We start from the raw sequence: 19,041 nt of genomic DNA, 5'->3' as shown, positions 1-19,041 counted from the left end.
GCTAGAAATATATATACACACAAAATGATATTAAGTGTGCTTAACACATATTAATATGTGATGTGAATTAGAGAGCAAGGGAGAGAGATAAGACCAGTATATATTAGTGAACGGCATGGATAAAAATATATTGAATGGAAGGTATTAATGCCAATAAGTATGAACCACCAGATGAAATTTTGGAGGAAGCAGTGGGACTACTTGTAGAGTAGGGCGCTACTCAACATGAGTAAAAGTGGCAGAATTTGACCCATTATTATTAAATATACAGAAATGGATATTTCTTCACAACATAATTACCTTAGCTTTGTTTTTTAATACTTTCAGTACCTAAATAATTTATTTAAAGGGATACTCAAGTGGTAAACCAATTCATACATTTATCATTGGACAGTATAATTTTTGGTAAGGTACTTTAATTGCTGAGTGTTGAGAAAGAGATGGAAGAAATGAAGGGGATTCAGAGATGAAGAACAAAGAGGCGAAAGTCCTAGTGAGACTTCCATATGAGGACTGATTAGAGTTGATTATCCTAGTGAGGAGATGAGTAAGGGGGAATATGCTAGAAGTTATGATTGATTCAGAGACAGTAAATCAGGAGCTCCTGTACATTCATCCCCAAAGTCACTGACAACGAAAGGCAACACTTACAAAGTTAACAAAAAGGAAATGATTTTTAATCACTGCACTGATTGCCACCAGGTAGTATTGAGACCAAGAGCTTAGCAGGAGTCATAAAAAGAATAGATTTGTATTTAGTGAGATTATCCACAGTTGGATTAGACAGGAAAATACTTTTATAATGAATTTAAACCCTCATGAGTCAGGGTATAAGACAGCTCCTAAATAGATGCATATTAGTATGATAATTCCCCTAATTGGCCGGTTACTCCTTTAAGGGTTTCTTGCAACTTCCTCTGAAGTAGCTGGTACCTGACAGGCTGTGTGATCTAGTGGACAGAGCACTGGACTGCTTCTGCCACAGATTTATGGTGGGATCTTGGGCAAGTCATTTCACCTCCCTTTCTCCTCACATCCTTGGTCTCTCTGCCCTATTTAGACAGTAAGTTTTGTGGAGCAGGGACTGTCTCTTACTATGCGGCTGCACAGAAATGACTACAATGGGTCCCTGATCTCAGCTGAGGTCTTTAGAAATGACTGCAACATAAATAAAGAATGGTGCCCGCTGTCAGAAGCAAGATTCCAGAGCAGATAAGAATTGCGACACCAGATCAGACCACGTTCTATCTTCCTCCGTAGTGTAACAGGAAGCATGTCTAACGTTATTTATATATGGAAACGGTGTATAAATGATGTGTGCTTAATAGGGTTAGATCCTCCCTCAGCTGAGGCTTGGTGTAGCTGAGGACAGGGGAGGCAAAGGATAAACCATCTTTGCACATATTCATTTCTCTGGCTGGCTGGGGCGTTATCCTGGTGTCCATGCTAATCAGACTCAAGGCCTCGTCCTATAGGCTGAAATAGCAGTGTGCCTGTATGGCAGGGTTTCTGAGCAGTGGCTGTACCCCAAACCTCTCTATTCTGTACCGAGTCCCTCTACAGCCATTGTTCGCGTTTCCCCCGTACACATTTACTTGGGCTGCGTGTAGAGGCAAGGATTTGGCCCACTGTGGGTATTTCAAGAGTTTGTAATAATCAAGCACTAACCTCTCTGTTTTGCACAAGAATCCCCTTAGGCCACCTCGCGCTAGGCCACCTCTGAGCTAACCAACTGCTGAGTGCAGCCAGTGTTCCTAGCCACTGTATTGTAACAGAGCTTTAAGCATGGGGTAAGAAAAACTGTGCTGTAAGCACTTATAAAAAGCACTGGATCAATTTCCTTCAAACTTGATTTGCTGCCTAAAACTCCCATCACTTCTCCCCCTGCACAGCCATACGAGGACTCCCATGAAAGAGCTGTGTTGACAGGGAGTTCAAACCAGTACAGAGGGGCCACATATTCACAGCACCAGGACTTCCCTCGCTCATCTACTCCCTGAAGCTGTGTGTGGTAGGAGTCTGCCTACAGTCCTACTTACTGAACACCCTTCAGAGGAAAACTCCGAGATCCCTTTTCTCTCTACCTGCATATTCTGTGTCAGGTTTCTCTGCAGGAAGGGATGATCTATCCCACAGTTTTCAATTTGACCCTAAAGCTATCTGTAGCACTGCAGGAAGAAACAACAATTTGTGGCAATGTAGGACAATCTCCCCTATACAAGTCCATGGACCAGAAGGATAACCAGTGATAGGAGATGCAGGATCAGGTCCTCAGCCCTGCTCCCGCTGCTTTACACTGCTCTGGTCAGAAGCTTTGCACATTCCGTGGAGCTGCTCTGGATTTACAAGTGTAACTCCAAGCAGCATCGGGCCTTTTCACTTAATTCTCAGTTTGGGGCCTGCTCCCACTGTTCATGTGCATGCCGAACTCCCATGGAATGTCCAGATGTGAGTGATCCATCAGCATTGCAAGATTGAGCCACTGTAGAAAAATGGGTGTGTAATGTCTTCTTATGATTCTGCCATCCACAAAAGAGTCTTTGTGCTTCTTTTGTAGTTCAGATACCATATAGCACTCACCCAAGAGGGATAATTGACTTTGTAGCTGACCTTGCATTGCAAAGGAATGACCATGATAAACCTACTCAGCACATATCAAACCTCTCAGTAAATGAGCTACATAACTTCTTTAGTCAAGAAAGCCAAAGGATTTGATTCATTAGCCCACATTTGCCTGTTACCACAGAGGTGTCTGACACTACCTTGGTTTTCCACTATACCTAGATCAGGTAGAGGAGGAGGAGGAGAATTGTCTAGTGCATACAGCAGTAGCCTGGGCCATGGGAAACTTGTACTCTGGCTCCACCACAAACGTCTGGTGAGATCTTGGGCAAGACACTTAGGGATTTCAGTGGGAGTTAGGCACCTGAATACAACCCTGTCTCTCTGGTCCTCAGTTCCCCATCTGTAAAATGGGGGTAATAGCATTGCTCTAATTCACTCACAGGACTGTGCAAGTGGAGCCAAGTGAATAATTTGTTGGACAAACTAAAAAAAAAATCTATTTGTTTTAACCACAACTAATTTATTTCCATGGTTTTTTTTGATGAAATAAATAAAAACCAGTTTAGAAGGGTCTTTTCAAATCAACTTTTTGAAACTGATTATTTTGGAATTTTTAACATTTTTTGTCTTCAGGTTTTGGAGAATTTTTGGTCTCAAACCATTTTCCAAATTCAGGCCGAATTCATGAATAGTTTTGGTGCCTCCAGAAATGTATATTTTGGCAAATTTACAATTTGCTGAAAAAATTCAGCCAACTCTAGTTGTGAGGATTGTCCGGGGAGTTCGCTATTGACTACCGTGGTGCCTCCTTGTGGCTCATCTAGGGATTAGCTCTTAATCAGTCTGATGCCCCCTCCTTCAGTTTTTCACCCGGGGGTCTCTCCCTACAGACCCCATTGCTGCCTCTTTGTGGGCTGGCCCTCCGATCAGATCACTACAGTTTTCCCCTTTCAGGGTATCAGAGTCCCTCTGGACAACTGTCTCAGGCAGTCTTCTGCTCCACTGACCAGACTGTGCCAGTGGCTGGAAGGGGAATCCAGGCCTGTCCCGGTTCCAGCCCAGGGACCATATAATTAGCAATCACAGTCTACATAATCGCAGACCCCACTGCTGTTTCCCTGGCCTGCTTCCTACATTTCTCTCTAGTTTTGACCCCACCTCTAGGTTACCATCAGAGCTTCCTCTGCTCCCTGTGGGTATTTCACCCTTCTTAGGCTCTTGCCAGAGTCTACAGTCCAAGGCAGGATCCCAGGACTTATCTCCCGAAACCGCCTCCTCATTTCTTGTCAACTCCACTCCTCGCTAGGGAGTAACTGCAGAGTTCCTTCCTGCAGCCCCCTCCTTGTGCTCCACTTCCTGGTTTTATACCAGCTCAGCCTGTCCCTGCTGAGCTGGGCTTCATCATCCACTGGAACTTACCAGCCCTGACTAGGATGACCAGACAGCAAATGTGAAAAATCAGGACAGGGGGTAATAAGAGAAAGACCCCCAAATTGGGCCTGTTCCTATAAAATCGGGACATCTGGTCACCCTAGCCCCGACTCTCCTCCAAGTACAGCCTGTCACAGGGTTAAGGCCCTTTTTACTTACTCAGGCCTGTGTGGGACAAGCATCCCATCACAAGGGTAAATACATTAAATTGAGGGGCTCCAACATGACAGTGGTGGAAGCCTGATAAGTACATAGATAGATAGTCCAACTGCTGTATCACCCAGAGGTAATGCTGGCTTTTAATGGTGACTGCTGTATGAGGTATTTAAATGCTCAGAAATGAAACCCTTTAGAAATAGATATGGACTTTGGAACACACAGAAAAGTTCCTCTTTTTCAATGCTCTCCACAGTCATACCTGAAACGGACTGTTTTCCAGTCATCTGCGTCTGGTACTAATCACGGTTGCTTTTATCAGTGATAATGGAACAGTTTCAGCGATGAGCCCTAGTGTAGTGCTGGCAGGGAACTGGACAGCCAGTGGCTGTTCCTCGCCACCTGGCCGCTCCGCCAGCTGCTGTTCCTCGCTGCGGGCCACCCCACCAGCTGCTGTTCCTTGCCACCTTGTCAGCCACTTGCTCTGCTCACCACCCTCTCATTCACCGGCTGACTGTCAGTCACCTTTTGCTGCCATCTGCCTCTCTTCTGTGACCTCTGCATATCGGTCTCGGTTATTTTCAGCTCTTTGCAGGCTGGCCAGAAACACTGCCCCATCTCAAGTGATTTCAGCTCACATTTGATCATTTTAACATAACATAGAGGCACCTAATGAAACCTATTTAGCTCTTTCTTTAAACCAGACCGGGGTCCCTTAGAGAGTCCACAGCTCCTGGCTAGGACACCTGTCCCCACCCCTCTTACTCTCACAGGGCTCTGGCATTCGAGCCCCCTGGTTTAATGAGGTCTTTTCAGCTGAGGGTGACCCCCTCATTTGAGACAGGTTAACCACAGTTCTGCTCCCCTTTATTCATGCAATAAAGCCAACAACACTGGTAACAGCATTTCACTACCCCTGCTTTCAGTAATAAAGTGATTTGGAACCCAACACCCAGGGCCGGCTCTAATTTTTTTGCCACCCCAAGCAAAAAAGAAGAGCGCCGCCCCGCCGCCTCAGAGCGCCACGCCACCCGAAGCCCCGCCCCCCCTCAGAGCACCACGCTGTGCCAAGGCCACGCCCCCCCGAGCGCCGCACCGTGCCCCCACCCAGACTCCGAGCACCGCGCTGCCCCAAGCCCCCTCCGAGCGCCGCACCAACCCCCGTCCCCCAGCGCCGCACCACCGAAATAAAAAAAAAAAAAACCTCCAGCACTGCCCCGACGAACCAAAAAAACCCCAAGCGCCGCCCTGCCCCAAGGTGCCGCCCCAAGCACGTGCTTGGTGAGCTGGTGCCTGGAGCCGGCCCTGTCAACACCAGCCAAAGTTGATCTGCTGGATATCTAAGCAGAGTAGGTGTGCTCATGTAAATACAGTTTGCTCCTGAAGTCTCTCTCACTCCCAGCTAGCTGTCAGGGGAGAACTCATTCAGACCCTGCTTACATTACAGTATCGATCCCACCTTGCATAACGGCACTGTTAGACCCATGGGAATTATGTTGCAAGAGTTATTTCTAGTGTACCCAGCATCCATAAAGTCTTGATTTCCAAAGACTAATTGCTTCTGCATTATTAATACCGTAAGTGATTTCACAAAATACATTGCAGCTGCGAGCTGCATGAGTCATAAATTGTTTACATCCCCTGGGACTCTTTGAGTAGAAGTATGTGTCAGAATAATCTCAGGTGATGAACAGAAGAGGTCGCTCCTTATTGGTTAGCACTGATTCTCATCTTCCATTATGCTACTGGCATCTGAAATATGACTGTGTTTAGACACATCATACTTCATAGTCGAACAAACCAACTTCTGCTATCTGGTTTCAGTGCTGAACAGCTCCCTGTGCCATGCTCTTCTCTGTGATAGTGGAGGAAGACATGTAAACTACCACTATAATCTTTCCGGTTGGAATTATCCCTAAAGATGAAGGATGAACAAATATGCAAGAGCAGATAAGAACTGGGATATCAAGAGGAATAATACAACTGCCTCCTCGTAAAGATAAAAGGGAAATGTCAACTCTGTTGCCTAAGAGAACACCAACCAAGCAAAAAACTAACCTAACAGTTGGTAGTGCTACCAGCCTCCTGTTTAAGAAGGCAGTTGATGTATATATGGGGAAAGCATGAATTCCTTTCATCTTCTTTATGCTACACAGTTATTCAGTTCTTGCTGTACTTTGTGGGGATACTGATGGGTTTTTTTCCTCATTGTTTTTAAATCACTCTTACAAGTCCCTAGAGTTGGAAGTAGGCCCACTTGCTTTTTTTGAAAATCCAAATAAATGAAAAATGGTCTTTCCCAGGATGTTTTTGTTATTGACATTAAGCTATTCCCCACCCCCCAGATTCTCTCCTCACCATTGAAAATCAGATGTTCATTGTGTTGTTTACAGTAGAGTGAGAAGAGGAAGTACCATAAATACAGTGGTAAATTTAACTACTGTATGCAGCTCTGGTATACTTTTGCCTACTATAATGAAATATAGTGAGAGAGAATGCTTAATATTCAGCTAATGCTCAGTTACCTTAAAAATGACACACTTCAGTACAATTTAACACGGCAAATATCCCAGTTCTGTGTTTCTCACCATGTTATTTGGATACAGTACCAATTTATACCAGCAGAGAATTTGGCACAACTACATTGAAGTCAATAAAGCGGTGCTGCATTTCTACCAGAAGAAAGTTTGAATCTTTATTCTTAAATGTGTGCCTGGAAGGGCATGGAATGTACATTTGGAAATGGGATATTTCCCTCTTTGTGTGTTGGGATTGATAAATGGATGTTCCATTCCATTATGGCAATATGTTTTATTGACAAGAATGTGGCCTGAGTATTCACTGGCTCATGGTACTACATGCAAAGACTCCTCCCACATGCATAATATCCCTCATAGTAACAACGAATGCTACTAACGCATTGACAACGTTTGCACACTGCTCCTGGGCATTTCTTAGCATACCCTTGTGGTAGTTTTTCCAGCTAAGTACAATGTGTTACACAAGACAGTGTTTAATAACATTACAGAATATAGCAATCTAACTTGAGTCAACAGTGAGAAATGGCTACATTTCCCTTTTATAATTAGATCTTAATTTCCTCGCTATAATACCGCCTATTGCCCCATTAACCAGGCCCTCATGGTACCCTCCAAGGGGTTTGCAGAAGGTTTGAAAGCCAAGCAAGATGGTCAGGAAACAGCAGCGATAATTCTCCAAACTATCCCTTCTGAAGGTATCTCTTAAGCACATGCTTCAGGTTAAGCACCTAAATGGTGTCATAGTTTCAAGCCCTGTATTTCACCTCCGTGGTCCATCAAGGGCACTCACTTTAGGCTTCTGGCTCCCAGACATCACTTCTCTTGGGTGGAGACTCTGGTCTCACTCCCTCTGGACTGGGGATTTTAAGGCTGCACAGCTCCTTGCCTTACACTGGGATATCCCCAGCAAGCCAGACTGCCTAAGAGACCAGTGCCTGGACTTTGCTTTCTCTGGGGGCTATGCCCCATATAATGCCTGCAACAACAAGTTAAAACCTTGCTCCTTCTAAGGAAGCACATTTATTCTTAAAGTGACCTTTACAGAGAAAACATAGTAAAACAATAGAAGAGCCTACATGTGTGCTAAAAAGTTTACTAGCAATCACCCCAACTCCAGCCGCGGGCTGTGGTATATTTTAGCCCTTCAAAACCCATAACTGGGTCTTCCCAGTGTTTACAAGTTCATCTTTCTTAGAACCAGAACAGAGACTGGGCAGATCAGAGGCTGGGTGTTTCTTCATACAGCTTGGGTCTTTGATCCTGGCTCTAGCCTATATAACAGAGGTTCTCAAATTGTGGTCTGTGGACCACCAGTGGTCCACAAGCTCCATGCAGGCATGGCTCCACTAATTAGGTGCCTGGACCCTGGAGAAGACACACATGTAAGGTGAGGTGGTGGCCTTGGTGGGAATAGGGGGTAAGTGGGAGGGGGCAGTGAAGTGAGCAGAGGGCGTGGGGGGAATTTTGGACGTGCAGGGCTGTGGCAGCCAGAGAAAGAGGCGACTTTCCCCAGCTCTAGGGGTGCGGCCACTGGGGAGAGAGAGCCCTCCTTCCCAGCCTCAGCTCAGGGACTACCATGGTCGGGGAGAGAGAGCACATCCATCGCATTAGAAAGGTAAGACTACTGATAATAAAATACGAGTTGTGTGCTTTTATTTGTAGAACCAAAAAACTATTATTATTAAGGTTTTTTTTATATAGCACTTTTATCCAAAGCGCTTTACAATAGTTAGCTAACGGTACAAACAACATTTGGAAAGATCATTAAGTGGTCCGACAAGACCCTCAGCAATTTTCAAGTGTTCCACAAAAAAAAAAAATTTTTTTTGAGAACCACTGCTCTACAACAAGTAATCAGCAGACAATGACTCACTCCTCAGGGCATAGCTTCAAAAGACTGGGGGTTTGCATAACCTGAGATTGGGAATTTGCATTAACCTCTTCCTAGGTATTTCCCAGGAAATCCACTTAACACGCATTGTCCCAAAAGTCCATACTTGTCTGGCACGTTTTCAGTATAGTCTTTTGAACTCCCAGTCCCATCTGTCACATCTACCCCCTAGACAAGTTGTATGCTATCCCAACCCACAATAATACATAAGCTTGATGCAATAAAGCCTTCCAATATATTGCTGGAAATTGCCATATCTACCAGAGGGTGAAATACTGGCTCTGCTGAGATCACTGGCAAAACTCCCATTAACATCAATGTGGCCAGGCATTTACATAGGCTTGAGTGCAGTCCTGGATGGGAATGGATTTAGACAGATGCTTTCCTGAATTAGGGCCCATGTTTTGAACTGCAGTGAGAAATATGGCCTGGAGAAAGCCCCCATGCCATGTGAATGAAACTGAAGAACGCCCAGGGGCTATTTACAGCTACACAGTGTCAGAACACTCAATGCTCTCAAAATAAAATCAGACTGGTTAGGACCTAATCTTGAGACAAACTATTCACATGAGTAAGACAGTGCTTTGAGATCTTCCACTGGAAAGCCACTACTAAAGTATAAAGCATTGCTAGAAATTTATTCTGCTGCATTCTCTTTTCTTTTACAATATACTGTACACAAGAAAGTATCATAGCAGTGGCCAATAGCTCATGCTGAAAATGGAGAACAGAGTTAATAATCAGAACCTTATGGTCAATCAGCAGCCATCTCATTTTTGAATTTTGGACCCTATCATCTTCAACTGTAAATGCACTGGTTGTCTGCTGCTTGTCATGAACAGGTGCTAAGCAAATTCGTCACACCTGCTCTTCTAGTTCTTGTGTTTCAATATTTGTGCCACTTCCTTAAATTACTTTGAGTTAAGGTGGAAAAATAACTATTTTCAGCAATCATTTTGAATAAAAGAGATTAAGCAGAACTGCATCATAAAGGCCTGTTATTGAAATACAGTACTACCAAATTCAATGTAAAGGGCATTTTGCGGGAAGTAGGAGAACATATATTTTTAATTAAAATGTCTTCAAATATGCAGGTAATGGTATGTTTTCAAAAAAGGAACAAATTACCGAGAATTACAGTACAGCATTAATTAAAGTGCTTTTCCAAACAGCGGGTAACCTTTCTAACTACACAGTCTAGAGGTTATAAAGTAATACAAGTGCTATCACATGGTTGGTGAATATGATCTGCTATGGAGTCAGATGGCATTGTGTAAATGTTACAAGTTATGCAAATTCCGGTGCTCGATTGAAAAATAAATCCTTAAAACTAAATTATTATTCTGTTCAAAATGTCATTATAAAAACACCTGCCATATAATGGACCCCAACACAACACGAAGTGCGGTGACAAACACAATGCAGAGGAGAAAAGGAGTTATTCCCACATATAATCTGTCTTGGCACAGATTATAGGAAAAAGAACTGGGTACTAGAATAACCTTAACAAGAAGAGTTCCTTCTGTTTTTAAAAGGTCTTTTTACTCAGTTTTTGGCAGTAAAGCTACAGATCAACAAAATGTGGTGACGGCCTTGCTACATGGGAAGGGATGCTATAGCTTATTGCACACACAGGTTTTTTGATAGCTCTCGGCATAGGGGTGAGGTTTGACTTGCGCACACTTAAGTCTAATTTTGAGGGTTTACGTGAGATTTATCTCCCACAAAGAGAGCCTGAACAAGGCCGCTGCTGGATTTAATTTCACCCTATAGGCTCAGTCCAACTCCCATTAAAGACCAAGGGAACATCTCCATCGTTACTTAAGTATTAATCATTCATTAAACAGATCTATTCCAGCAGACAGAGGCCTCAATCACACTGAAGCCCCTCTGTACAAACACGTAGCAAATGGATCCATGGCAATAAGGAGAAATAGTATGTTTTATTAACCCAGACCTAGGTAGGTTGTACCACTGGCTGTTCTCCTCCATTGAGAGCAGAAGAATACTATGCAACCTTCAGCCTAATTCTTTGCTCCATTCAGCCATTAATGGAATAACTTTCCCTAGATGATCCGTGGAACAGGGGCACTGCAGAGGTCATATTTACACATTACCACAGATGAAAACAAACACACGGTACAGCACCATTATGATGGACATTGACTCATTGCAGTGTATGGAGCTTTCAAAATTATGGTGACTGAGGTCACGGCACCTTTCTTAGGAGAATGTTGTGGAGCTGCATCACAAGAGTTAGCGAAAATTGGTTAGGACTGAAAATCAGACACCCCATATGTGATCTCTGCGGCCTCCATTTACTTTTAGAGCTGAGCTGTTTACACTGCGCACACTTTAGAAGTTCCTCGTGAGGGATTATATCAATTTCAGCTGTAGTTTTCATTTTAAATCTCTCAAAGCAGAGAGCTCTTTCAGAGCAGAAGAAACTTTTAAAGTGCGACTTCTCTAGTATGGCTGACAGGACCCTAACTATGGGCACCCACCTACAAAAGTGAAAATGGATTAACTGGCTGCACAAATTGCTCAAAGTGTTAAATAAATAAATAAATAAATAAATAAAAATCAAAGAAATAAGTGCCATAGGCTTCTCATAAGAACATAAGAATGGCCCTATTGGGTCAGACCAAGGTATCCTGTGATGCAACAGTGGCCAATGCCAGGTGCCCTAGAGGGAATGAACACAACAGGTAATCAAATGATCCATCCTTAGTTGCCTATTCCCAGTTTCTGGCAAACAGAGGCTAGGGACATCATCCTTGCCCATCCTGGCTAATAGCCATTGACGGATCTATCTTCCATGAATTTATCTAGTTCTTTTTTGAACCTTGTTATAGCCTTGGCCTTCACAACACCCTCTCGCAAGGAGTTCCACAGGTTGACTGTGCATTGTGTGAAAAAGGATTTGATAGCTGCTTTCAACTACCTGAAAGGGGGTTCCAAAGAGGATGGATCTAGACTGTTCTCAGTGGTAGAAGATGACAGAACAAGGAGTAATGGTCTCAAGTTGCAGAGGGGGAGGTTTAGGATGTACATTAGGAAAAACTTTTTCACTAGTAGGGTGGTGAAGAACTGGAATGGGTTACCTAGGGAGGTAGTGGAATCTCCTTCCTTAGAGGTTTTTAAGGTCAGGCTTGACAAAGCCCTGGCTGGGATGATTTAGTTGGGTTTGGTCCTGCTTTGAGCAGGGGGTTGGACTAGATGACCTCCTGAGGTCCCTTCCAACCCTGAGATTCTATGATTCTAAGATACCACCAACCATAAATAAAGATAATGCAATTTGGCCTATAATGTTCTGATAGAAGTAGTTGTACTATATTTAGTACTCTATTTATTAAATAAGAATATAGTCTCCTGCACAGTATTATAATGAAAAAGCAACAGAGAAAAAGCAAACACCATATTTTAGCTGATTTTTAAAAAAAAATAAATTCTAAAATTATTTTTAAGTAACCAAGGAAAAGAAGTGTAATACGATTCTTTGTCCATTTAACACAATTACTTCTAGCAAGTTTAAGGGGATAGTGAACAAATTTGTAAGTTGGATGACAAGGGATTTTGCTGGCATAACAATACCCACAACTTTACAAAAAATAAGTTGCATTATAAATGCATTGTTTGGCACATCAACTATTCTGGTTTACACCTTTGGATTAATAGTCTAAAGCAGGGGTTGGCAACCTTTCAGAAGTGTTGTGCCGAGTCTTCATTTGTTCACTCTAATTTAAGGTTTCGCGTGCCGGTAATACATTTTAACATTTTTAGAAGGTCTTTTTCTATAAGTCTATAATATAGAACTAAACTAGTGTTGTATGTAAAGTAAATAAGGTTTTAAAAATGTTTAAGACTCTTCATTTAAAATTACATTAAAATGCAGAGCCCCCCGGACTGGTGGCCAGGGCCTGGGTAGTGTGAGTGCCACTGAAAATCAGCTCGCATGCCGCCTTCGGCACACATGCCATAGGTTGCCTACCCCTGGTCTAAAGCTATATTTATTATATCTGTGGATGGTTCTCCATTGTACAAAATGGGCTTGCTCTGTAAGCATTTGTGAAGAGTCACTGAAAATTAATTTATTTTGTAGGAATACTTATGACGTTCCAGCTAGAACCGCCAGAAGCAATTCATTCACGAAGATGCATGCTGGTAGCTAACAGTCCATCTCCTCCCAAGAGATTACTGGAATTCATGTTATCCCCATGGAAACACAGAAACTGGTCCTGTAGCTTGTACTCCAAGGAGCACTCTTTGGGCCACATTCTGCCCAACGTACTCACATTGGCCCTGATCCAAGGAAGCACTTATGCACATGCTTACCTTTAAATGCGTGAGTTGTCCCTTTGAGACTTCACTGAGAACAGAGGTCGTGTCACATTAAAGCTACCTGTATCAGCCCTGGGTTTTATTTGCTTGCCTGGTTCTCTTCCAGCTTTAGAGCAGTCATCATTAAGAATTCAAATGTTGCTAACAGCTACCATACAACGGAATCTGAGGTACTGCTTCTTTCCCTTACACTTAAAATAGAAAAACAACACTACTAAGTATATGGCATCAGTTGGCAAATGTCTTTTTACTGGTAACCATCTTCAGTAGATCCGTACTTGCTTCTCAGTAAGTTGGCATTCATTACAAGCCCCCTCTGGCTGTTTCTCCCCAGAACAAGGCCCTTTCAAAAATTAAGCCCCACATAAGCCCTTAAACTAGGATTGAAGTGGGACATAGCCCTTCGAAAGGGGACAATTTCAGCATGCATGCAGAGTTCAAGTACAGCTTCACTGCAATGTATATGGATTAGCTGGGAGGGTCCTACAAAATGATCACTTCAGCAGTACGCTGATGACAGAAGCTTTCAATTAGTAGTAGTGGTATTATCACAGTACTTAGGCACCCCAGCCACGGACTAGGACCCCATTGTGCAAGGTGCTGCACAAAATGAACAAAAAAATGGTCTCTCCCCCCAAAAGTTTACAGTTGTCACCAGCTGTTCTGTCAAGGGAAGGTGGGTCTGTCAGATGTCAGGTGCTCTGCAGATGAAAGAGGCAACATGAAGTGGGAACATATTATAGATGATGCTCAAGCTAAGGAAAGAACGTGGGAAGAGGCTGCAGTCGAGTCAGGAAGGAAAGTGAACGCAAGATGCAGTCTGAGGAAGGGCTGAATCCTGCAAGGGGCTGCTGGGTGTGATGTTGTTACAGGCTTGACAGAGCTCCCCTTGTGGTCAAACACCAGGCTGCTGCACTGGGCCCAACCTTTGGATCCTGTGTGCTTCCAAGCCTACGGGGTCTGAGCAGTGTCCAGACACAGTCTACGTCTGACCTCTCTGGCACACTCCCAGGGTACTGACCCCCTGTCTAGTACCTCTTTTTGGAATGCAGGACCCAGTGCTGACCTCCATCCCCTCCCCAAGTCTGCCCAATCATTTAAGCATGCCCTCCCCAGAGCTCCATGTGCATGGACATTCTGGTTTACTTTGGGGACTGAGAGACAATTAAAGCAAGTAACAGACTTCTGAACTCTGAAACTACTCATGTCCTTCCTACTTGGGGAGTCATGTGTGTCCTTTCAGGGTCCTGGGACCCTCTGGCATCCTGCTCTGCCTGCTGCCAGCAGATGGTCAGTCACTGAGAGACCCCCCAGGCCTGAGAAGAGCTGGCCCTTATCTAGAGTTCTGTCTTCCTGTATCAGGTGACTTCCTGAGCACTGTCAAACTCCTGTCAGAAGATTAGTTTATCTTAAGCCCCACCTTCCTGGGGTCCAAACTGGGAAAACTAGCCAGCTTATTTTCCTAAGGTGGCTTCATTTGAATGGAGGACCATCAAGGCTAGAGATTCTAGCCAGCAGAGGGGTGAACAATGGGAAAGCTAAGTGCCAGGAATTCTCCAGGCTGTCCCAGGACAAGACGCAGGCTACACTGCAAAGGGTACAGTACAGGTACAAACCAATCAAAAATAGAACAGAGATCAGTATGTTTCTATCAGTCTGCGAACTATCACAGATGTACCTAGGGAAAGATAAAAACAACATTTTGCCATGCACATGTTAACTCCAAGCTGAGCTGACCCCAGCTTAGATGTGCTGTTTACGTTTCATCTTTCCCTGTAATTTTTATTGTTTCCTTTGAGGCTACAGCCAATTTATTTTTTTAGAATGTCATCCAACCCATTCATTCCTAGCAGCTGTGCCATTGAGTTATATGTTGGCAAGGGTCAGTTCTTGGTTGCAATACTATTTCATTCCCATTGTCAGTCATTAGTGGGAAAAGAAATTATAGCTCTTTTGATGCCTGTGCATAAAGCAGCATATGATGTCCCCACTGAAATTCTGATTAATTTATACAGAACAAAATAAAAAAGGTGATTCTCATTCCTTTATTTACATTTGGGGCCTGCATCCACTTCCATAGAAAAGAACAGGTGTTTTAGAGACATGCAGATATGATGTATTTGCAGGTCAGAATGCTGACACAGACCTTCCTTTCTCCCCATTCAGATAGAACCTAGCATTTCAGCTCTTATGTTTCTAAATTAGAACCATATTAATAGAAATATAGGGGATCACCACACAAATAATGGTATTTATATGGAAAAGTGATAAGATTTAATAAAAAGATTGGTTCTTAAGCACACAATATGCAAAGGGGCATATTGAGTGGGGTCCCATAGGATCCATTTGAGGTCTGGTTCTGTTCAATATCTTTATCATTTAGATAATGGCTAGAGAATACACATATAAAGTTTGTGGATGATACCAAGCTGGAAGGGTCTGCAAGTGCTTTGGAGGATAGGATTAAAATTCAAAATGACCTGGACAAACTGGAGAAATGGACTGAAGTAAATAGGATGAAATTCAAGAAGGACAAATGCAAAGCACTCCACTTGGGAAGGAACAATCAGTTGCACACGTACAAAATGGGAAACGACTGCCTAGGAAGGAGCACTGTGGAAATGAATTTGAGGGCTAGAGTGGCTCACAAGCTAAATATGAGTCAGCAGTGTAACACTATTGCAAAAATAGCAAATATCATTCTGGAATGTATTAGCAGGAGTGTTATAAGCAATTCTTCCACTGTACTCTGCACAGATTAGGCCTCAACTAGAGTATTGTATCCAGTTCTGGGTGCTGCATTTCAGGAAAGATGTGGACAAATTATTGAAAATCCAGAGAAGAGCAACAAAAATGATTAAAGGTGTAAAAAACATGGCTTATGAAGGAAGATGGAAAAAATGGCTTTGGTTAGTCTGGAGAAAAGACAGAGTGGACATGATAACAGTTTTCAAGTACATAAAAGGTTGTTACAAGGAGGAAGGAGAAAAATTGAACTCCTTAATCTCTTTGGATAGGAGAAGCAGCAATGGGCTTAAATTGCAGCAAGGAGATTTAGGTTGGACATTAGGACTGACATTCCTAACTGTCAGGGTTATCAATTGCCTAGGGAGACTATGGAATCTCCATCATTAGAGATTTTTAGGAGCAGGTTAGACAAACATGTCAGGGATGGTCTAGATGCCATGAGTGCAAAGGACTGGACCAGATGACCTCTCAAGGTCCCTTCCAATCCTATCAAAAATAGGATCAGGGACAGCAAGGTCATTAATGGAAGAGCAGTTTATTGACAGAAATAGCCAATACAAATTCCTGAAATAATTTTTTTATCTGTGGATTAAAGACATCCACTGAGTAAAGTACTTAAGCACATAAGTAGTCCTACCGAAGTCCTCTCACATGTTCAAATTCCTTGCTGAAATGCAGTCCAGCATGGGAGAATGGCAGAAACAGATATCTATACAAAATTCCTTATCATAATGTCTTAAGATCTGCCCCATCAAAGAAAAATAAGATTCCAAAAGGTGGCCTAGAGATTCTAAGTAGTGGACCTAGATGTTTCTCTCCTTCCCAAAAACACTGCTTGAAATCTGCATAAGTATCTCATCCCTCTACTACCTTCTTTTACTTAGCTGTCATTTTAAGGTTAGGCCAAAGTAGCAAATTTTACAGCTGGTTCTGAAGATGGTGAGGTCAGTGAGGATTTTAACATGTTTGGGCAAACTACTAAAAAAAAAAAAAAAAAGAGAGACCCCACTCTCCATGGTTATGTTTGTCCCTTGTGCTTGATAAAGTCGTCATTCTTCTGGAACATCATAGTTAAGGGAGGTCATGATCTTGAAGTGTAAAAATGCTCTTAGTTCAACATCAGGGTCGGCCTTACAGATGAAGATCCGTATCTTCAGTATTACCCAGTGTTCTACAGGTTGCCAATATAATAAGCAGACCAGAGGAGCGCCCCCCGCGGCATGCCGCCCCAAGCACGCGCTTGGCGTGCTGGGGCCTGGAGCCGGCCCTGATAGTCACAAACATCAATGGATCTCTATTGCCGTATAAGTTAGCCATATGCAGTTCCAGTACATGCAAGCCTCCATGGCTAACTTGTACAGCAATATAGGTCCCATTGGACCTTTTTTCCATATGGTTAACCCCGACAGTATCACAGAAACTCATACAGCTCAAGTATAGGTGTAGAGCTGGATGGGAAAACTATTTCCCATCCAATATGACTGACATTTTGAAAGATTTCCCTGTCCTGAAATCAGGACAAAAAGTTCAAGTGTTGAATGTTTTCACAAATTGAAAGTGAAAACGGTTTTATTTGTATCTATTAAATATTGCATTTAGAAATCTTTAGTTTTAATGTTGGCTTTTTTTAGTAAGTTACATTTCAAAATGAAAATTCTCAGAACAAAACACCAAAACTTTTCATTTCAAGAGTTTCAAAATGAGACATTGACAATTCTGAAAGTCAACTTATTTTGAGTTGGGGAATTCACTGAAACCCACTTTTTTGACAAATTAGCTCTTTTTTTGGGTTAAAAAAATAAAAAAAAATAGAAAAAGCTCATTTCACTGAAAAATATCTAACCAGCTCTACTCAGGAGTCCACTTCTGGATAAATGTGAGGTCTGTTTCTATATCAGCTTGCAGTAGGTCTCCTTCTCAGAAGGCAAACAAAAATATTCTCTTTGCCTTTTACTGTCTAGCCACCATCTGCCAGATAATAGGCTTCCTAGCTTTGGGTCTCTTGGCTGGTTGCTCTTTCAGTACCTGCTTTAAAAATAAAAAAATTAAAGTGACAGACAATAATTGCTTACTCCGCCACCCCCAATTGAGGGGATTTGCCTTTTTTTTTTTAAACCACACTTAAGTTTGCAAGCTGGAGCTCTTGTTGACTTGTCAGTTGCTTCAGGATATGCAAAGAGCAATGATGTCCAAGAGCACTTTTAAAAAAAATTGCTTTGTGAGGAAGAGGCAACCTCCTTTTTGACTGTTTGCTTTGCCCCAGTTATTCATACCTTGGCCACATCCAGACTGGATTACTGCAATGCACTCTACATGGCATGACTCTCGAAGACGGCTCAGAAACTTCAGCTAGAGCAGAACTTCATTGCTTGTTTATTTAGTGATGTTTCTTCCATGAAGCACTGAGCACTTGTGTTTCATAGACAAAACTGGCTTCTACAGAGAAGGCTGTAATTAAGATGCACAGAAACACAAGATACCACCTCTTCTCTAATTCAAACCACTTGAAAACTGGTGCAAGGGCCCTCTCAAATCTGGATCTTTTTTTGGTCCCACTGAGTCTGTTGACCTTCATAATATGCTGCTAGGCTTAACTATTTACCAAGACTCCTGTCCAGCAAAATTCATAACACCGGAATAATTTTAAGCATGTAAATAGTCCCTTTGACTTGAAAGTCTAGGGAAGTAAACATGCACCTACATTAAGGATTTTCATTAGTTGATTTGAGGTACTGGAGCAAAGTCTACCTGAAGGGGTTGTTTGAGGTCAGATGGGTTGCTTTTTGGTAGATAGGGGAGTTTTGTTAGTAACTGCTTGAATTGTTTGACTGGCATTGAGTGTAGATGTTTGTGCTGTAGATGCGCCTTTGAGGTTGTTCAGTAGGGAATGATACAAATGAAATAAAACCAATTCAAAAACTTAAAAACCCTAACAGAAATAGACCGTCTGCCTTCCCCGCTTTGATGGTGCATGACTCATGAGTTACTCAGACGCTAGATCTGCAAATGGATAAAACCAAGCTAGAGCCCCGGCTTCAAATACTGGAGGTGAAACATCTCTAACCAGGAAACTACATAGCTTCTTAATTGCACTAGACAACAGGTCTGTGAGGTTTTTGTAACCCTACCTGACACTGACTGTCAAAGCCAGAGATATTGCTTTGTAAATCATCCACTCCTCTGTATGCCATGTATCCTAGTTTATACTGGAAGTGGATTCCTCTCTCATGTACTCCTTTAACTTCAGTGAGAGGGTTGTTTAGGGGGAATAGCTCTTATGCACAGGGCTCAGTCGTGGAGGGCAGCATAGGGGTCTATGTTTTCCACTGCTCTGGTCAAAGTGTAGAAGAGGCTGGTTAGGAGCGTTAG

General features: G+C 42.8%; 1 protein-coding gene across 1 annotated transcript in view; it reads right to left on the bottom strand.

The window, feature by feature from the left end:
* The window catches only part of PTH2R (parathyroid hormone 2 receptor), a 159,664-nt gene that overhangs the window by 132,982 nt on the left and 7,641 nt on the right, over positions 1 to 19,041 (bottom strand). The window lies entirely within an intron of this gene.

The sequence above is a fragment of the Mauremys reevesii genome, linkage group 11 (assembly GCF_016161935.1).
Source record: "Mauremys reevesii isolate NIE-2019 linkage group 11, ASM1616193v1, whole genome shotgun sequence".
In the NCBI taxonomy this organism is placed as follows: domain Eukaryota; kingdom Metazoa; phylum Chordata; order Testudines; family Geoemydidae; genus Mauremys; species Mauremys reevesii.
This window is presented reverse-complemented; position numbering and strand designations above follow the sequence as displayed.